A 21,377-nucleotide genomic window follows, 5' to 3' on the forward strand; every position below is an offset into this window, starting at 1 on the left:
ATGCACAGCCTGTATGTCACACTCCAGCCAAAGCGCTGGTAGCTTTATATGCTTTAATCGGACATTCACACCTTTTCTCCCCGTCGTTCACTGATGGTGCATTTCTTTCCTGATAAAGGCGGTGTGCTGCGATGCATTTAACATCATTCACATCCAGTGCAAGGGGCGCATGTAGTCTTCCCTCTGTCAATGAGAAAGTGCTCTCGCCTCGGGTGTGGGATATGCGCTTCTCCGCTCTTTTATCCCGTAAAAATCAGATCCGCTTTTCGCAGGAGCTGTATTAGTGAGTAGCTCTACTGGACGTGTCTTTTATTTTCCCTTCGCACACAGCCTAAAGTTAGGACTTGAGACTTTCAGCGCCACTTTTCCGAGGACAGCGCTCGAAATGATTTGGGGAGATTGACGGAGCCTCCAAACGAGTGTACATTCCCGCTGGATACTATTGAGAAAGAATGTTTAGACGCTTTTTTTGAAGCTCGGGAAATCTTCTCTCTACAAATTGATGCGCCCAACAAGATGTGATTTTGCCGTGGATATGGGTCACTTCTTATGAAAGGCTTCTTCGTGGACAGGAGAAAGGGGTAAGAACAGCCGCCCGAACCGCAAAATGGGCCATCTATGACAATCAAATGTTTGTTAACGTCGTGACTTAAAATTACTTGATACTAACTAGTGCGAACGCAGAGCGCTGGCAACGAGGACCCATGATAGATATCTGGGGGTGCACACAAAACATTTATCATGTACATTTCAGAGCTGTATAATACTTCAATTGATGATTCACACGGTTGTAGTTTAGAAAAGTAAAGATATGTGCTGGCTGTAAAAAGGAGTGCAACGCCCTGGACTGTAAGTGCATTGATTGTTTTTACGCGTTAAGGCGCAGCGTTTTGTGTGGAGCCCTATCTCGCTGCGCTGCAGAGGCGCCTGAAGTCTCGCAAAAATATGATAAAAGAATGACTCAATATCGAAACTACTGGAGCTGCGGGGTTTTAATATAAATATAGTTGCAGCTTTGAAAGCGCAGATTAGACCGAAACCATGGATAAATCCTCTCTTCAATTCAAGCAAAACCCAGTTTAACTCTGAAAGGCAGCAACACAACAGCATGCAAACAACCGCTTCATCGTTCCCAGCTCCCCCACATTTGTCTCATCCCCACCTCTCCCCCAGTGTCTCCCTCTCAGCCCTGAAACAAGTTGAGTCACGTAGGGGAGCACCCCGGCTGGGTGGTGTTTCGAGAGAGTGTGTCGGGGGTGGGGTAAACGGTGTGTGAACCATCGACTGTCAGTCACTGTGCTGTGCAGATGTGCAGCCTCCTGGCAGTGGCAGGGAGAGTGGAGACAGTAGTAGACCAGCTGATGTGAGACTGCTGCTGTACTATACCCCAGAGCAAACTTTAATAGATTATTTAGGCATGCATGGGCTGCACTTTAAGGCTTTTTTCCCTGGTTATTAGGGATGCATATTAAGCTTGATTTACCTGCACAGTTTTTGTCTGTTGTTGGCCTTTTAATAAAGGGCTTGGAGAGGCAGTGAAGGTTCATGCCAGGAGCAAATTTTTTTAATACTGCTTCCATTTTGTGTTGGCCTCTCGGGCCTTTTTGTTGAGCCAAAGATTAGCTCTGTGCTATCTTACTCTCTTAGCTTCAATTGATGGTGGGGGGCTGCTATGATTACGGCCAAATATGCCATTGTCTGCATTCCCTCTGAACTTACAGCCAAGTGGGGAAATGCTCTTCATATCAGTGGGTAATTATCTAAAGAGAGTGACTCAGCAAAAGAGAGATTTTTTAATTTGTTCTAGTCCAGCCTCAGAGGTCCCATGAGGATTTTATGTCTTATGTTGGGGTTATTCTTGTTGACATGTTCTTCACTACTGCAGTGACTGATAGCCTACCTGGATCTAGCAACAAAGCGTGCTTAAGAAATCTCCCCCAGAGAGAGATTGGGACGAATACTCTGTGCGCTGATTGTAGCTGACAGAGAGGTGCAGGGCTTATTCAAACAGCCTCAGATTTACTTTTCCAAGCTTTGCCTGGCTTATCGTGTCCTCTGAGTTAGTTTAGCAAGTGCAGACTCAGCGTAAGACCCCTGGTTTGCCTGCTGCTAAGTTCTCTTCAATACAGTGTGGACGAGAGCGTAAGCAGCCATAAGAACATACTGTAGCATTGCCTCATTCTCTGCTTAATAATACAGAATTCACCAGCATACGCAGATAAGCTTTCCCAGTAAATTCAAATGCTTCTCTGTCTTTTTGTTCCGTTGACAAAGGGGTCAAATAATGAACACATCGCATTCATGGTGGAAACCATGATGATCAAAGTGATTGAAATTATTCCAGCAAGTGGGGGCTTGATGCTCTTCTCCAGTCTCCAGTATCCACGGTGTTTACTGTAGCTGCTGCATAGAGAAAGGCTCCAATAAACAAACGTGTTTTCCAAAACAGACCCATGGTTAAATTCCCACTAGACCTCTGTTGTTCCCTTTTACAAAAGCTTGCTCTGGAAATGGGGAAATGTGTGTGCAGTGTATAGAGCCCAGGTTTTAGCTTTATTCTCCTCCCGGCAGGCACCATCTGCTCACCAGGGAGGTTTTCCAAACAATTCCATAATAAAGATTGGAGGGATATGGGAAACTTGGCTACAGTACAAACACGGCATTTTATATGTGAAATAAATAGTAAGTCGTTTAATGTGAAATGAAACAGATGACTAAATATACGGATAAGTGTGTGAACTAAAACAGCCAAGTTAAAAATCCCTGCACTGATTTATGCCCTCGTGTTGCATTCACATTATGTAAGCATGCTTTCATAGATACTCAGAATATTTTCTCTCAGTGCATTAAGAAACACTATGGCCATTCTCATAGTTGAGAATTTGTCAGCTTTTCACTTAAACTCCCTGCAATTAGTGGACTCAATTTTATCTCTCTAAGGACAGTTTTTTATTTTTACATGCATTATACATTTATAGTGTGCTAAAATGTTTCATTTTGTACACACTATTAATTAATGGACTAATTTCATATCATATTTAAGGTAGTGTATATATGATGAGCAAGCTATTTTAATGGACTTCTGACAGCAGTGATGGAGATTCCCACACTTAGGGCTGATGGATGGAAATGAAATGTTTATCCTCATAACAGGCTATCATATATATATGAACAGACACTGTTTTCCCTTTAGGTGGTACCATTTCAATTGTGTGTTAGATTGTAAATTCTGAATAAAGCCACAGGTGGAAATTAGACCGTTTTAATGTCCATAATGCATCTTTTGAAGTAATTTTTGAGGAAACGCTGGCTTCCATTAACTCGTGTGTATTTCATGCATAACATGGCTTTGGTACTTATTACATTCCTGACACATAATTTATTCTACAATAGCGTGGAGAAGTGATTTGACTCCAGATTATTAACAATGGAGAGAAACAACACGAGAAAGATGCAGAAGAGTGATGTTGTGTATTTCCTGAGTCATCATACACACAGATTCTTCCTAGGGCAGCGTTGTGTGAAATGGAGTGTGAAATGAGTGCACTTAACATCCCTGCAGTGGATTATGCACATTATCTTACACTAGGGTTCGAGAGCATCTTGCCTCCTGCCTGCGAATCTGTCATCGAGTTACATTCACCTTTCCTCAAGCCCATTTAATGTTTCCTACATGCTGGAGTCCTTTTGTTCGATCAATTTTTTTTTACTTTATATCATATTGCACATTAATCTAGATATGAACATGCCAGTCATAAATAAATAAATGATAGATGAACGAAATAAGACTTGATATTGATAACAAAAGCACCCAGCCACTGAAGTTAAACTAAAAATAAACTGTTTTTGGACCCATTTTATTATTTGCTGTGTGCATAAGTAGCCAAAATTAGTTTTGTTTTTGTTTTTTTACATTTGAAACCCTTTTTCCAGTATTAGTTGGAAAACCATGTGAGATTTTGTATCTGCCAAAAAAAACAGGAGTAGCTCCTTCGTGCAAGAGTGTTCAACAGTCATACAGGGAACACTGGACCTACATCACAGAAGAGGAAAGGTGTCACTTCTTCACTTTCACTTTTACTTCCTCCATAAGTGGCCTCGACAGACCAAAAGGCAGTGGTGGAAAAATAGTGCATTTGGAGTAAAGGAGAGCCAAGATCATAGACACAATCACATGTTCGAGAAGTTGTTGGAGAGCTTGTTGTATCCTTGCACCTGCAGGTCTATATTTTCTGGAAATGACTGTAGCATTGTAACTCTTCTTCTGTGGCTGTCATCAAAAGCCATTCTTTGAAACAAAGCCTGTAGAGAAACAGTGTGTAAAGCAAAAGCTGTAGCCGGAGCAGATGAAGTAGGTGGACATATAATAGAAATACAGAGTGTTTTCCCCCCTCCAAACCTTCATTTAATGTTACAGAGAAATACCAAATATTTGATGCCAGATTTTTAGGGACCCAAAATACAATCAACACCACTACCTGCCAATATTGGCCAAATCAAAGTTCTTCAGATCTTAAGCCTTTTCCCCCCTTTGTGTGCATTTTCATGTTTCAGAATGTGTTCAGATTTTAATTGAGTTTTAACTTAAACAAGAATGGAAATGAAGTCACTGACTTTATTATTATTAGGTCAGCAGTTTAGGAAATAAATAGGTCAGCAGTGAGTTGTTCAACAATTACACCTTACCAAGTAAATCCACAGAACAAAGACAGAAGAGTCCCAGTATTTCCCTGAGTCTTAGCTCCATCCCACCCGTAGCTGCCTTTAGCTCCCATTGGCGTCCCTCCACGATTATCCAAACGACCTCCCGTCCTCATTTGCCTCCTGCTGTTCCTCACATGTGCAGTTCCAATATAATGCATATGAACAGACTGCACCTGAATGCATTCTTTTCTTGACATGAAATTATCGCTGCTGCAAAAGAGAGCTGCAGACTTTTGTGTCAAGCTTCTTTTTTCCTTCTTTTTTTCACTCAAGGAGTGACAATGACAACGACACCAGATATGAGAGCCTTGGCTGAGAATGAGTGCTGTGACAGTGCTGATGTTACGAGTTTCTACTTCCTATTTTTCCCCAACCATCATCTGTGATTTCTTTTCCTGCTATTCATGGATGATTGTGTAATGTTTGCTGATATCAGTGCTTCTCCTGTACTGCACCCGCATAATAAAAATAATAGAAAAAGAAGCTTTGGTAACATACAAACTATTCAGAATTACTTCATTGCTCTTCTTCACCTCATTGAATGTGCTTTGCGTGGTAGATAGATACACAGAGGCATAGAGATATGTATCAATACATAGATAGATAGGCGCTCTTATTTCAGTTGAGCTAGAATGGCCTGAGTAAAATTTGCCAACATAGCTCGCTTAGTTTTCTTTCCACCTCTGAATGTGGGTGAGGCAATAGAGGCTAGAGTCCACTATGATCATTCTGCACTAATCTTCATACTCTGCATGTAGACAATATCCTAACCCATTTGTTTTCTCGAACCCTCTTCTCAGATGATCAGCTTTCAGGTTGTTCATGGTGCATTTTTCTCTCTGTTACGTTTGAAGTTGTGAATCCATCATTTATATTTAGAATGTGTGTTTTTTTTTTTTAAAGCTTTAAAAGCGTTAAATTCTTACATCATCCATCCATCTTTTAAAAACGTATCCACTTCAGGGTCATGGGAAGGCCAATGTGGATTACGCTCTGGACAGGTCGCTAGTCCATCACAGGGCTAACACAGAATAACAGACGTGCATTCACGCCTCTAGGCAATTTAGAATTACCAGTTAACCAAACAAGCCTCATGGGATTGTGGGAAAAACTGGGGTACCTGGAGCAAACGCTTGTTTTTGGAGTGTGGGACGAAACTGGAAGAACTGAAGGAAACCCACACATCACAGGGACATACAAACGCCATGCAGAAATGCCCCAAGCCAAGCAGAAGGCGTAAATGCCCCCTGAGTTGCCCCTTAAATCTGCAGTAAATTATTTTTGTCTATATTTGGGGCAGCTTAAGCTGTTAACACATCGCCTTACAAAAGGTGAATGTTTTGGCAGTAGTTGCTTATTTACCCATCTAACACACAAGAACACATAAACCATGAACTCAAGTCTTCTTTGTACAGACACTGATGTGGGAGCGTGTATGCTCTAAGCAGAAACAGGCCTCTCTCCAGAAATTTGCTGCTCGCTGTTGAGACCGGCATAGCTTTCAAAGAGGCTGCATGGCTCCTACCCACAGAAATAGAGCTCAAGTCACAAACCACATTACCTCAAATCCCAATCTCTGGTATTTGTAGATAACAAATTGGTTTGCAACCAAGCAAATGAGGGACACATGCTGCTGCCTAGCCAGCCAAAAGGAAACAAATGTTTATGATTTGATGAAAATGCTAAGAATCACTGCCTACTCATACACCTGATTCACAGTCATACATCTCATGCACTGCTTTATTTATACTGCTAATTGCACAACTGAATTTCTGCCATTTACAGTGTTGTGCAAAAGTCTCAAACCATTTCTACTTTCTTTATATTTTGCTAGAAAAATGGAAAATAGGCGCAGCTGTTTATTGAAACTTGCAGACATGCATGCAAATATAGTATATTAAGCAAAAAAAGAGTCAGTATTTGCTCTAACCATCTTTTGAACACTCTTTGCTATAACCACTCTCTTATGGCAGCTTTCTTTTAATCTTTTTATTTCTTCAGGAATACTTCTCCAGAATTCCTGAAGGATAGTCAACGCTCTTCTTTGGATATTAGTTTTGTTTGTTTTCTTTTCTGTCATAAAATATACCAGACTACAGACTTGAGGTATGGGCTTTAAAGAGTCCAGTGAATGACTTATAAACTGCCACTGTGTATTGTTCTACCGAGATATGCTTTTACCTCCCTGGCAGTATATTTGGGATCGTTGCCATGTGGAAAAGACGATGCCAATGAGACACTTTCTAGATGGTGTTATTGGATCGAAATCTGACAGCACCTTTCTGCAGGAATAATTCCATCAATTTTGAGGATCATTTTCCTCACTACCACTGTCTGAAATGCAGTTCCAAACCATTATAGGCATCGACTGTGTTTTACTGGTTGTGCATTAAACTCTTCTTGCATCCTCTGTGTACACTGACGATCATTTGATCTAGAAATTTCATTGCATTACTCCAGAACGTAGGTTTTTGTGTAACTGGGCATACCACAGGACGGAAAAGTTCTCCCAATTTTCCTTCCTTAACGATGACTTCTTGACAGCTGCAATTCTACTGAAACAATGTCTGATGAGGCTTTGGTGAACAGTAGATGGACTGCTGGGAAGCTTTGTAGAGCCTGTGGTGTAACTTATGTAAGTGACCACAGTTGTTGCCCTCATTTAAGCTTGTGTTGGGGCATTATATGTTAATTACCTTGTGGTTGTGTCCCGGTGTTTTTTAATAACCAGACAATAGAAATAGAATATTGTACATGAGGAATTAGTGGTAAAGCACAGGCCAATCAAACAGTTGTGGGTTTTGTCAACCCAACGTTTAGTTTCTTATTTAGGGAGGGTTACACTTGAGGTATGGGCCCTAAAGAGAGTTTCAGAAGGGTTTGCGTTACAGTGTAGGGATGATGTAAATTTCCCACTGAAGCATAAATCCCCAGTCTGAAAGACCATATCCACTTTCAAATTTTGCTCATCAGCATTTTAGCACTTTATCTTTTGTCCACTCGCTCAGTTTTCCAAAATTTGGTTCATAAACACTGAATTATCCCTTGAGTTAGGTGTCTTTTCACTGCTTGAATGATTCATAGATCAGTGTTAAGCAGCTTATCAAAAAGAAAAAAAAGGAACATTCCTCTGAAAATTTTCTGGATTGAAAATGAAGGAAAAAGCAGCCAAACAATGAAAAACTAAGATTTTTGGACTTTACGAAATGACTGTTTAATTTTCTAATGTTATTTTTTTTAGTAAATAACATTACAGATTTTTTAATTTGCAAAGTTTGACATCGTCTATGACAGAAATCATTGTTTGTCCTCTAGAACAACAGAGACAAACCTTTTGATTTGCGGTATAATCTCATTTTGTACCGGCCTTCCAAAACTGTTTCTACTTACTGCAGAAATCCAGATGAATAAATGTAATAATGTGGTTTTACTTTAGATAAGGTTTGGTCGGCACAAAAAAACACTTAGATTTAATGAAAAGGTCACAGCTTTAGCTGAAATAGCCATGTTAAGGCCATAGCTTCTTCATCCTCATGGCCAGAATGAACACCTTGTTATGGTCAGGGAAAGATTATAATCATGGGTTTAAAAATCACCGCGCTGATTAGAAACTTGAAATATCTCCTGTGATGTCCATATTGTTTGAGCCAACATGGGAAAAGACAACAAAGCACTGGAGAAAGTCATGTAACTGACTTACTTGAACCTATGAGTAGAAAAAATGAATTAAACATGCTGTCAGTTAATGTGTCTCAGATAAATTTGGCAGATTAGTAATTGTTTCATCATTTTCATTAATTGTTTCTTCAATTTTGAACTAATATCTGTCATCAGAATCACGATTAAAACATCAAAAGTGAGGATTTACACTGCAGTAATGCTGTCTTATAGGGGCAGGCTTTGCATGTTATCCCTGTCTCTGCATGGGTTCACTCTGGGTACCCCGGTTTATTTCCACAGTCCAAATAACCTTTTCGATTAATTGGTGATTCTAAAGTGGCAGTAGGTGTCAATGGTTATCTGTCTCTCTGTGAGAGATTGCAGACCGCTCCAGGGTGTAAACAGATATGAGAGCAAAATGACAAATGTTTCATTTCAAGTAAATGCATTTGTATTAAAATGTGAGCCTAAACCCCAAAGTTTTGATTGCTATGCAACTTAACACTGAAAGATGTAAGTCACATCTCTCTTGATCAGATTGACAGCTTGTTGGCAAATGAGAGTCCATCCATGGAGAAGACACGAGAGCAAAGACACAAAATCAATTCATAGGCATGTTTTCACATCACTTTCTTCAACATAATAAACAAGAATGCTGGGTTTGAACTGGTGCATTGAGATTGCTTTTATTTAACAGTCTGTAATAGGTAATGGGTTGTAATGGGTCTATTTTATAAATATTCTTTTAAGTATGTTTAAAGCATTTTAAACTTTGATAAAAGTTAATTTTATAAATAACTGCATATTGAGTTTCTGTCTTCTCCTTGCACTCTCCCTCTCATGTGTTAACTGTCAGTTGCAATCTTACCAACCTGTTAAGATTAGCCAAGAGAATTGTGTCTTACAGTTTTTCAGTATAGGTCCCACACACAAGATTTACTTTGCTACAACATTTTGCTTGCCTTCTTTAATTGTTACTGTATTTCACAGCAAACTGCACAAAAAATAAATTGCATCTAAAACCATATGGTTTAAATGCTCCTTTTGTACGTCTAAAATGCCTCTTTTGTCCTAGCTATTGGAGTGACGACCAAATAAGATCCATTTTAGTGATAATAAAACCCACTAGGATTTATGCTGAAGGACCCCAGTGTACACACAGATGTTGGGATGCTCATGGTACAATAAAATGTCTCTCCAAGTGATTTACTCTTTATCATGGGAACAAATCTGAATGGTATATTAAACTTTATAACGCTCAGACTAACCATTCAACACACTTAAGGTGACATGCTTGCTGAGTGGTTTTCAGCTGAGGTGGGAACTCCAGCCTATAATGAAGTCTTGCAGATGAACTACTTTTAGCCACCCTCTTTGCTTCTCCGCAGTGAGGGGGGAAAAAAACTGGAAATAATGTCAGTAGATGCAGATTTTCATGTTTTATGTTGTTTCTTCTATGGCCTTTTCTGCACCAGCTGTCTACAAAGCCATCACTTATCAGCACAGGTGTTGATAAAGTGGCTTCAATTATTGGTTCAGTCATCTGCATTACAAATGGATGCCTGGGCCGTTACCCGGGGATAACTCCGGTTCACACAGTCACACTCTGCCAGTTGAGAGGAAGGTGTTTGATTCAAAAATATGGCTCTACTCTGAAATAGATCACTCGGCTTGCTATGATGAGATTAGTGTGTTGCAGGTTCTGGTGTTTTGACAGAACATGAAGGGATCGCTATAGCTCCTGTATGGCTGACGTGCCCTAGCATTAGTGTCTATGGGCACTAAGGCGAAGGCTGAATCCTCTGATGTCCTGTGGTTATTCATTTAACTTCGCAACGGCTGATTAAACTACCTCTGCCTTCTTTTTATCAAAGCATGACATGATGACAGCTTGACAATGAAGCCTTTTTTATTTTAAATCTGCATTGCACCATTTACTGCTATCAGTGGCACCGGCATATTAAAGTGAAACTTGCTGTCATTGATGCAGTTACACATGCAGGAACACAAAGGAGAACTGGCATATCTCAATTTTTGTGATAAATTTACACTGTTGCAAGTCAGATCCTGCTATTGAGCTTTCAACTTAGCGTTGTAGATGAATGTGCACGTGCTATTTACAAATTGCACACACATACTTAATTTATGGAACATTTCCTATGCAATAAGAAATGTAGAAGTTAAGGTACAAATAAAGAGGGATCTGTGCAAGGTGTGGTTTGTGTTATTCCCGATATATCTGAGCAAATGGGAAAATAGCTTGATCAGACTTACCAGCATTCACACATGTGAATATTCACAGAAGCGCTGTGCTATTGCTTTAATCCTCAACACGTGGGCTATCATTAACAGGAGCTTCCTAAAATAAAATCAAAACCCTATATCTCTTCTGACCAACTGCTGTGCACACACGCATAAAAGGCAAAAAAATGATTTAAGTTCTCTGAATATCTGTCTCAACCACATCCACCTACACTCTGCACACGGAGCACAAAAGCATATGTACATCACGTTGAAAGGCATGCACACAGATGCTCACTGACACACGGAGAAAATGCTACAGAGATACTTATGACCACATGCTACAGATATGAGAGATTAGATAGATCTACAAACATGCAAATCACAATTGCACGTAAGACTAAGGGGGTGGATGCAAAGAGAGTGTGTCCATGAGCTGTATGAGAGCTCTTCTGAGATCCCTCTAGCCCACCGTGGGTGTTTTGTCTTTCCCGCGAGGGATGCTCGTTGTTTTGCGGAGGCAGGTTCAGCTCTAGGATTAATGAAAAGCTCCATCTTAGTCATGAAAAGAGCATTTTCACAATCTATTTAACATCATGCATACCAAAGGCTCACATTAGGGGCTGTTGACTTATGCTCGCCTACAGCAGTGTTTTCTGATGCATTCATTGCCACTGCTGTGATCTTCTGTGGGTAGGCTGCCCCCCCTCCAGCCGTGCCCATTGAGTCTCTTGCATTTCTCATGTTCACTGTCAGAAAAGTCATTCTTCAGCGCTGAGATGAAATATGGTGCACAACTGGAAGTCTGAGGGAGTTATTGAAGAAATGAGAGTAATAAAGCTTCCCAGGACTTCAGCGTTCTTTTTGGATAATGTCTTTTTTTTTTCATCTGGCGATGGATGATTGTCCACAGAAAGAGAGGATTCACTGGCACACAGCATGGTATTAGCCAATTTAGCCAAACCTTCAGGTCAAACAGCACTCAGTGAACTTGCTGAGAGTGGGGCTAGGTCAAAGGATTGCAATGCAGGATGTTTCTATCTCAGTGGCCGGGCTGACCTAACCGAGACTAAAGTGGTGTAATAGGCTGCAGTGGAAAAGCTCACAGAAGTGCATTCCATGAGTGCTGGATGTTTTTTCAGCGGTTGCTCCTAGTGAATTATTTAGTGAACATGCTTGTAATTACACAGTGAATACAGCGAGGCCGATTGGGTTGTGGTGTGCCTAGATCATTGCAGGGATCACAGGACAATGTGATGAACTCAAAAGCATTCCAGGAACTGCTGCATACTGCTGCTCTCCTCTTCCCCACCGCCATCTCCCCTTTAGCACTGTCAGCAATTTTCTCCTGTGAATGGCTGGCGTCAGGGCAGCCTTCTTAGAGCTTTTAAAAGGTTGTTAAAGGTCCTTGTGAGACATGGCCTCTATCCTTCCATTGCCACCCACACCCTCCACTGCCCACAAAGCCCTCAAAGCAATCACAGCTTCTCAGGATGTCAGTTAGCATTAGGGTATCACCCCCACCCCACCCCTTACGCCTGCGATCAGGGCTCAGCCGGGCAGGGTAACTGGGCCACTGCGAAGGCACTCGCTTGTAGCAGCCAAGGGAGAGACCGGTCATCTCTGCCACAGTGACCTTTAAGAGCTTTTCAAGGATCGGGATGTGATGGCGTGGGCGAAGTAATGCTCTGATTCATCTGTTGGTGTAAACACAGAATGACTAGCACAGCAGAACAAGATGCAGCTATGGACTCAAATAAGACACAAATGTCATCCAATTCAGTTTTTTAAGGGTAAGACAACTGGAGGGCCCATTATGTGGCCCTGCTCTCCAGACCTGTCCAGGTTGGTTCGTCTGTCAAAGTAAAATGACAGGACTGCAAATTCTGCTTGACAGCGCATACTCCCCTTAGGGAGAGTAAGTGGCATCAACCTGTCCTAGTCACACACTGTTGCTGACAAGGTGATGATGAACACCTTTCATTAAAAAGAGGAAGCTGGGGTTTTACTGTGAGAGAGCATGTTCCGGTCTTAATGTCAAAGAGAATGGCTGGAAGAGGGAGCCTTGGGGCCCAAACTCTATACTGTTTTATACGCCAAGAACTCCTGTATGTCGCCATGATGTACATTAAAAACCCCATAAGACCTGCAATTAGAGGCACACAAAAAGGTGGCTGCTTGGAGTAAAGCACTCCCACGAAAGTAGTTTGGATCTTGTCACAACTGCAGGTAACGTATGATATTTGGATTTATTGCAAAAAGACTAATCGTTCCAAATTTGAGTCCACAGATTGTGAAGCTTTGGTGGAATTAAAAACACAGATTTCTAGGGGGCAAAACATTGCAATATTGATAGATTGATTGTCTGGTATGGGGGAAATATCCCACCCCACACTCCTTTGCATGCAGATAGCACAACTAGTAAAAGTGGAGGTGGCTGCTGTCTCAGCCTGTAGCAACATTTACAAGGATTTACTGTGAAATTTGAAGATAAGTGGCAGATAGTAGTCTGTCTGCATACATACAGCTTTAGTTTTAGCTTGTTTTTAACAAGTCATGTCAGCCTAGCAAGCATAAAAAATAAATGAGGTGGATGGGACCACTTTACATGTAACTTTTCTCCTTGTTAAAGGTTATTAAACAGATGATGAGATAGGAGTCAGTAAAAATGAGTAGTTATTGTTAAATCTAGAATAAGGTTATAGCTCAACTCAGTTGTATAAAGTGCGAATGGATTTGATTTGGCTGCCTGACTGCTGTCCACTAATGAAGCTTTGGCTGCTGCATGTCTAAGCACTAATTGGGTACATTGAAAAAAGCCCCATTAGAACCCATACTAACTGTGTCTTGAGATAGCAGACTTATTTTTGTAATAATAGTGAGTGCTGGGTTCAAGACGGTTGAATTTTTAGTTTGGCAAATCCCATGCGCATTGGAGCTGGCAGGCTACACTGAAGATGCCAATACAGAAGCCGCTTTGGTAAAGCAGTTAAAAGCTGCACAGCTTGAGATATAGGATGCTGTTTTCTGGGGTTGCTGATGCTGACCCGTTTATACACAATTTTCATTTTACAGTATATTGCTTTCAGTTGCATTTTAATCAAATGCAGGGAAAGCGAGCCTAGTGTAAACACACAGAAACGTCAACTGTGATTGCTTGACCCCAAGAGCTTTGTTATTAGGTGAAGAATTTTAAAACATCAGCTGTTGAAATAATTTAACATTGTATAAATCATTAACCACCTGTGGCAGTGGCTGCAAAATATTTTGGCAACTTTAAGCCCAGCACTTAGAAAACATGGCTTGATAAGTCATCAGATTGCACAAAGCAATACTGACTCATCTGTAATTGCTTTATAGGGACAGGAGCTCATATCTGGCAAAAGAGATATTGCAGAGACTATTTTCCCCTGGTCACTGTGATAGCTTTTTGCTGATTATGATACATTTTTCCCCCTTAAATTTATGTATATATATATATATAGTTTACTTCCATGGGCACCAGAATTAATCAGTGTGGTCTCATTTACTTTTGAGGGGGCACTGGCTTGCAGCCTCCAAACACAAATGTGTTTTTAAATGGAAATTTGATGTGCTGTAGCTTCAAAATGCAAAGCAGTACCCTCTTTGTCAATATATATGTATATAGAACGCTGCAGCTTAAATATCGACTGTCTTTGCCATCACTATGTCACAGTGCTGATTATTTTTGACAGATGTTTGTTATCTCTTAGGGAGGTAAAGAGTCATACTGCCTGGTGTAAAAGCGAATCCCTGCCAGGATGTCATCACAGGCAAAATAATATAAAAGCTTTTTTATCGGGCGTCCAAACTATAAATATATATATGATATACAAAGCTAATAATTATTATAACTGTAAAATACAACAACTGCAACATCTGCTAATAATACCATCATAAAACAATTATACTGAGCTGCAAGGTCAAAAAGATTAAAACTTATTTCCATTTCCCACATTTTGATTGTTCAGCTGAACAAAGAGGGAAGATGTGGAGCATTGGATCCATTAGAGTCCACTAGCTGAATGTAAATTATGACATTAGAAGCAATAAAATAGCTTGGATCTCCCAGTAAACACTAGTGTCTGAAGTACCCTGGCTGCCAGCATATGGCTTCAAACGAGACACAGCTCCCACACCTACAATCCATCCACAAATCATTACTGGCGTAATGAGCAACATCAAACCCTGACATTACAACATGTTACTACTACCTCCATGACAACTAGGATGGCAGAAAAAAGAGCAATCCGTCCTTGGCTTTTCCTTTTCCTTTTCCTTTTCCTTTCCTTTATGCAGGTTTCATACCCTGAAACTATATCAACAATCCTAGCACTCCAGAGGCTGGAATTTGTACAGTTTCTGCTTTGTCTCTGCTGGTTCATCTAAGTGCAGGATGATGATAATGCGTGTTATTTTACAGTAGAGGATTGTATCTACCCTCGCTATCTCAGTGGCCACACAGTGTTCAATTACATTGATTTTTCCCCCCTTCTTCCTTTGTTGTCCAGCTGGATATTTTATAGGCTTTGAGGGTGCACCATGGAAAAGAAGGCAAGAAACACGGGGCATACCTGATATCACTTTATTACCAGAGAATCTGAAAACAGCACAAAAGAAGATGAAAAGAATTTAAAATGACCACATTCACATATTACCCTTGTCTAGTAAGAGCTTTGAAATCCCAAATGATAATTTTTTAACCTAAAATAAAATGTCAAACAAGACATCCTTGTTTCCTTTTTCCCGTCTCCACAGTAGTCATTGTTGAGATGCAAAATTCAGTGTTGTCCAAAATAATGTTCCTCTTTTTTTGTGATAAGAAACTTTGCATTTATTGTAAGATTATATTAAGGATAAAAAAGGTGAGATTGTCACAAATGTAAAATGGATACATGTATTGTGAAGTTTACATTCACCTGTCACAATTAGTGTTTACTGTGCAAATACACCATTGGACTGATGGCAGTGTCATCACCATAGATCATGCCTGGCATGAAAAATGCAAAAATAAAGCGATTATAAGTGTAACATGAGTAAAGTTGTGTACATAGTGCCGTGCTTGTTAGGATAATTAGTATTAGAGAAAGCATAGGTTGAGCTCTTACTGGCATTCGCAGAGCTATTTTGAGACATGTTAGGCATTGTCTTAATGGGAAGTCTGAGAAATGTATGCCTAAGTAGTGTTCTCCTATGACATGTAAACTGCATTATTGTGATACATTATATGCACAGAGTGAGACTTGCATAATCAGCTTAACTGCAGTGTTGCTCTAGTTGAAATATTAGTAAGATGTGTTATTATTTTAATGCATGCAGAACGTGAAAGGTTTTATGATGGGACTCCGGGTTTGACTGATGATCTATCAGTTTTGTTCAGAATTAAACAACAGCTCAACTCACTGTAAATATACTGAAATTTTGTATTGACATCGTCTGTGGAGAGAAAAATCCTAATGACGCAGGTGATCCTGTGATGTTCAGTCTTGTTGCCAACAATGATTTTTTTTTACTCATCCAGGAAAATGTTGCAAAACTTGGCACAAATATTCAAACATTTTTTTGCACTGCAAGTTAAGTATTTTCACTTGAAATTGAATTGAATGGCCATCAGCAGTTTTAATCAGTTACATAGATATGGCCAGCGGGCACCCTCTCCCACGGTAGGAAGCTTGGTATTCAGTTATCGTCCACTGTAATCAGTGATAAACAGAAATCAGCTCAGCTTATAAGTCTAGAAAAACCTTTAGCTGTTCTGTGATGAAGTGCATGTAGAACGGCATGTGGTAAATGACAAAATTCAGCTTGGAAACACGTTGCTTGCTTACTAAAGATTGTCCATTCATTTTCTTCTGCTTACCCCAGCTGTCATAGGGCCAAAGATGAGGTACACCCTGGAGTGGTTGACCGCCTTCTGCAGGAGAGACACGCTCACATTCATTCCTATGGTCAATTAAGAATGACCAATGAATCTAGCATGGTTCAAAAGAGCAACAACCTGGAATATCCAGGCAGAAGCCATAAACAAACAGGGCAAACATGCAAACCCCACCCAAAGAGGCCTGCTGGTGGATTCAAATCCAGGACCAGCTTACAGTGCAGCGCTAAACTGCTGCATCACTTTCTCTGAAGGTTGTAGGTTTTTCTTTGTGTTTTTTTTACCGTATTTTATACTGAACCAAACAGCCTAAAATCAACCATTAAGCAGTAAGCAATTTCAATAGCAAAATGTGATTCAAATCATTCAAGTCCAAGAGATATTTCTTAATCTCCTGGCTCATGTGTGACCAATGTCAGCACCACTCCTCCTGCCAGTGGAGACACTCCACTCATTACGGAGGAACTTCTCCCCAGTGGAAGGTGTTATAATTTTCCACTTATCCTGCAAATAAGTGGAAAGAGCCCTCCTACATGTGATAAGTATTGGACTGATAACAGCTGATAATGGCCATTTATGAAGTGAGCTGATAACATTCAAAACAGGTCACATCAGCCTCCCCTGTATTTTGTATCATTGAATTTTGAACATGGTTAACATTTTTGCAGAGAAACATCAATGTGAGGATATTTCAAATGTATCCAAGGAAAGCTTTAGACTTGCTACCCAGGCTCTGGGCAATTAGGCATCTCTTTTCTAATTTTATTCAATAGTATGTGAGATAAATATAATATACAGGCAACCTTATGTTATATAAAAGTTCTTTAATAGTAGTGCTACAGTTCTGAAACATTAGACGCTGACCTTTCTTTTACCAAAGGTGTATGTGCTCTGCCACCTTTCTCAAAGCTTTTCTCAAAGGAGCCCTGGACAGCCATGTTCAGACACAGAAGGTTATTGTCTATATGGCTTTATGAAGTCAGGGCAGTCCTTCAAAAGAAAATTTTAAAGACCATTCAGATGCCTGTTGTCACTAGATAGTATATTGATATTGACAAGTCACTCAAATATGCTTATGTTTTGTTATTTTAATGTTCAAAATGATATTTGAATTTTGTTCTAATTTGTAATCCTTTTGCACAGCATAGTTTAAAAATCCCATTAAGCTTATATTTATGCTAATAAATCCAATTCATTTATACTTTAAATACTTTAACATACTTAATTTCATTGTTGTTTATCTCACGGTTATGCATCAAATCAAGTTTATTACTGTGTTGATTTATATGTGATTGAAATACATAATCCTTCACATTAGTCCCAGTATTTTTGCATTGTTGTCTTTTTATCTTTAGCATAATGTTATTGGACGCACATGAACAGGAACATTGATAATTCGCAGTTGCTCCTACTTTGTGCTGAAAGGCCATTTCAAGTTCTATTTTTTTTTCAGAACACATTACACCTGTTCATGAATATATGCATATCTCATCAGCCACACTTTGCAAGAGGCAGTTTTCATGCTCACAAGCATTGTTGTGTTGCATGTGAATGCAGGGCTTGAGTAGACGTGCTTGTATGGTTTAATACTTACACTCATTGCTGCAAATTGAATGTAGTTAGTAAGTGGCGCTAACTTTTCAAAATGAAATTCATTTCCAGGCACAGTCATTTTCTTGTTTAGTTATTACTTCAGATGCAGACAAAATTGGGCCATCTTCCAAATGTATTTCTGAACATATCTTTGTTAGACGTAATGGGTTATGAATGTGAAATGAAAATAATCACAAATTGGTTTCCAAGGTTGTGTCAGTTAATTAGCACCTGCTTAAGTGGTCAGTGGAGATGTCCACGTCGTACTGTGGGATGAGGCTGTGAACAGCATCAAAAGAGCGCCCATTACCCAAAAATGTTCTGAGTAATAGTGGAAATTATTGAAAGTGTTTCACAGGGGCACTCTAAAGGCTGCATAATGCAAAACAAAACAATGCCACAAATTAGCACTATTACACAATACATAAAGTAAAAAAAACACAACAATAACAATAATAAAACGGAGAATTAATATGAGCTGATTTAGTTTAGTACATAACAAGAGCACAAATGAAATCTTAAGGAGCATCACTGCCATGTTCTCTTTTTTTTTCTTTTTAAGAAGTGGTCTTTGTGCAGGAAATGACTACTTATATTTGCTGCTGGTAGAAAAAGAAATCTCATTAGCAGTCGAGCTTCATGCTCTGCAAAATTGTCAGTGACATCCTTCTCTCCTGCCCCCTGAAGACTTGTTACAGTGTTCAGGGCAACTTGTGAAGGCATGGCAGTGTAAACTGATGTTTGAACTGTGACATGAATGCAGACAGAGAGGCGGTATTATTTTCTAGAAGAGACATCTTTCTCCTCGAACAATGGCCCCCTTCTTTTCCATTCAGATACTCTTATTTGATATTCCATTGTCGTGCTGTCTTCAAAAGTGTCACATAGCAATTACACACTTGTAAAGACCTATAGGCTGTGCAGTTCAGACATTTGCACATTATGCTCACTTGTTGGCTGATATGCAGGGAAGGTCTGGTGTTTGTTCTTTCTTTGATCTGTTTGTCTCACGTCCAAAAAGATGCACTGGAATTTGTTAGGCTGGCCTCCTACTCTTCTCTTTGTCAGCATAGTCTCTGCTATAGCAGTATTATTTGACTCCAGGTTTATTAGCAGGGTTCAGTTGTGAATAGCCGCTTGCAGCACAACAGATGATTCACCAATTTTTCATTACTCATTCTGACATATGCTGAAACTAGTATTACTGTCTGACACAAATTCCTGCCACAATGTTTTCATATTCTTTCTCAAACAATGCAAGGTAGTGATCACATTTAAGGTCACTGCTATCTCACATTGTATTGGGGTATTTGGCAAGGATTTTTTTTTTTATCTCCTCTCAAGCAATACCATTTATCTTATCCAGTCATCTCCCCTTACAGATCAAATGATGTTATATACTTACTTCAGTCAGATCTATGCGCTCCTGCTTCTTTTCATACAGGACTTTTTGCTGCTATACCCAACATTCACAGTCTCAATTTTTACTAAGCTTGAATTGAGCTTAGGTCTATAGGCGACTTTCTGTGACATTTCAATAAACAATTTCTTAGTCTTTATTGACAAACCCTGTCAAAGACTGCCAAAGCTGTTCCGCTGTAACAAAAACATCAGCTATGACTTAGACACAGTTGCCAGGTACAATTTTGCTGCACTTATGGTAAGCTGAAGCTGGTGAACAGAAGGCTCTCCAGCCTACATTCTGCCTGCCTGTGCATTTCGTGGTGAATGGCTACTCTCACTTGCAGCTCCGGAAGGAGTGCCCGTACTGTCAACATCTGCTGCAGGTCTCAAAGGACCTGCAGGCTGTTGAACTACAGAGAATGTATGCTTTTAATTCATACAAGCATTTGGATAATGGGAACTCTGTTCTTGAAAAACAGAAGAATAAAATTCACACTCACATCATCAGAGAAAGTCAGAGAAGATGGGTCATAGTGAAAGGTGTCTTTTCAGGTTAGTGAACGGGTGTCCAATCTCCTGCTGAAAGCATAAATATAGTATGCATAAAAAAGCTTGTCTGTGCGCATGATGAAAAGATGATTAAAATTAGCCATCAAGCCTACAAACAAAAGCAGACACATTTTCACGGTAGCCATTACATACGAGAGGGTCTGTGATTTCAAAATTAGAGGTTTGCAAATTGATGAGCACTGGTCAGTGGACATTCAGAAGAGGAGGATGGCTGCATCAATGGGATCGTGGTGATGAATTCTAGTCTGACGGAGCAAGTGTAAAATTGATTCAAATTAGACACAGAGAACAATTACATGTTTTGTGTGGACACTATCAGTGTGCACGAAACAAGACTCATTTTCTCATTTGTTTAGCTATAATCCTGTGCTGCATACCCAAAGGCACAATACAGTACCTTACTGCAGGGTCTCACGGTACAAAGCGCCTTGAAGCGTCCGTTGCTGTGATTTGGCACAATATAAATAAACCTGAATTAAACTGAAAAGAAGAACGTGTAAACAAAAGGCAGACATTTCATTATGGTTCTGGACACGTGTCAGCATTGTCCAGTCATTTCACTCAAAGTCAAAAAAAAAAAGTTGACTCCTAACTAATTATTCTTGTAAAAATAAAGTTTGCTTCTGAAAAATTGCGCAGCTGTATGAATCTTTGGTATTAGGGGAGAAGAAAAATCTTAACAATAAGCATTAAAGATAAGATATAAGATAAGATCATGAAGAAAAGGCTGCTGAAAAATCACAATGGCATGCAAGAGTGTAAGAAAAATAACACATGCCATGTATACAACATCAGTAAAGATAAGGCAACGTTAAATAAAAAAAAGGAAGTAGCAAACTAAGACAAAAAATGGTGCTTTAGTTTCACTCCTACTTGCAGAGTTTAATGCCTATATAAAAAAACAAAACAAAACAAAACAAAACAAAACAAAAAACTGCCTCTTTGCCCTTTTCTGAATGTTATTGATTTCTGTTTGGGGGAAAGAGCGCCCTCTACAGCAACCCACATTTAATACCCATTCACGGCTATTTAAAACAGTCAAGCCAAAAGAAGCCAGGTGCACATTTTAATTAAAAACACATTTTTCCAATTACAGCTGAAACCGTGAACCTAAAATAAAAAGCGAAGCAAATGTAGTGAGTTCAAGCAAGCTAATTATGGTAAATTAAATGGAAAGTTACAAAAGATAGAATCAAAACTTAAGGCTACCTAACTTTATATGTTTGCTTAACGCCAGGCTGCAGCACTTGGGAGGTTGATGGCTTCATTTTTGTCTTAAGTTGCATTCATTGGGAACTCTGGGTAC

At 39.7% G+C, this 21,377-nt stretch overlaps 1 protein-coding gene across 1 annotated transcript in view; it reads left to right on the forward strand.

The window, feature by feature from the left end:
* Positions 1 to 21,377, forward strand: part of LOC102793018 (metabotropic glutamate receptor 4-like) — a 183,435-nt gene continuing 162,058 nt past the window's right edge. Inside the window, exon 1 of the mRNA XM_006782858.2 lies at positions 1 to 581. The gene's annotated coding sequence lies outside the window, so the exon portion shown is untranslated. The remainder of the gene's footprint in view (positions 582 to 21,377) is intronic.

The sequence above is a fragment of the Neolamprologus brichardi genome, chromosome 5 (assembly GCF_056152115.1).
Source record: "Neolamprologus brichardi isolate AB-2024 chromosome 5, ASM5615211v1, whole genome shotgun sequence".
Taxonomy (NCBI): Eukaryota; Metazoa; Chordata; class Actinopteri; order Cichliformes; family Cichlidae; genus Neolamprologus; species Neolamprologus brichardi.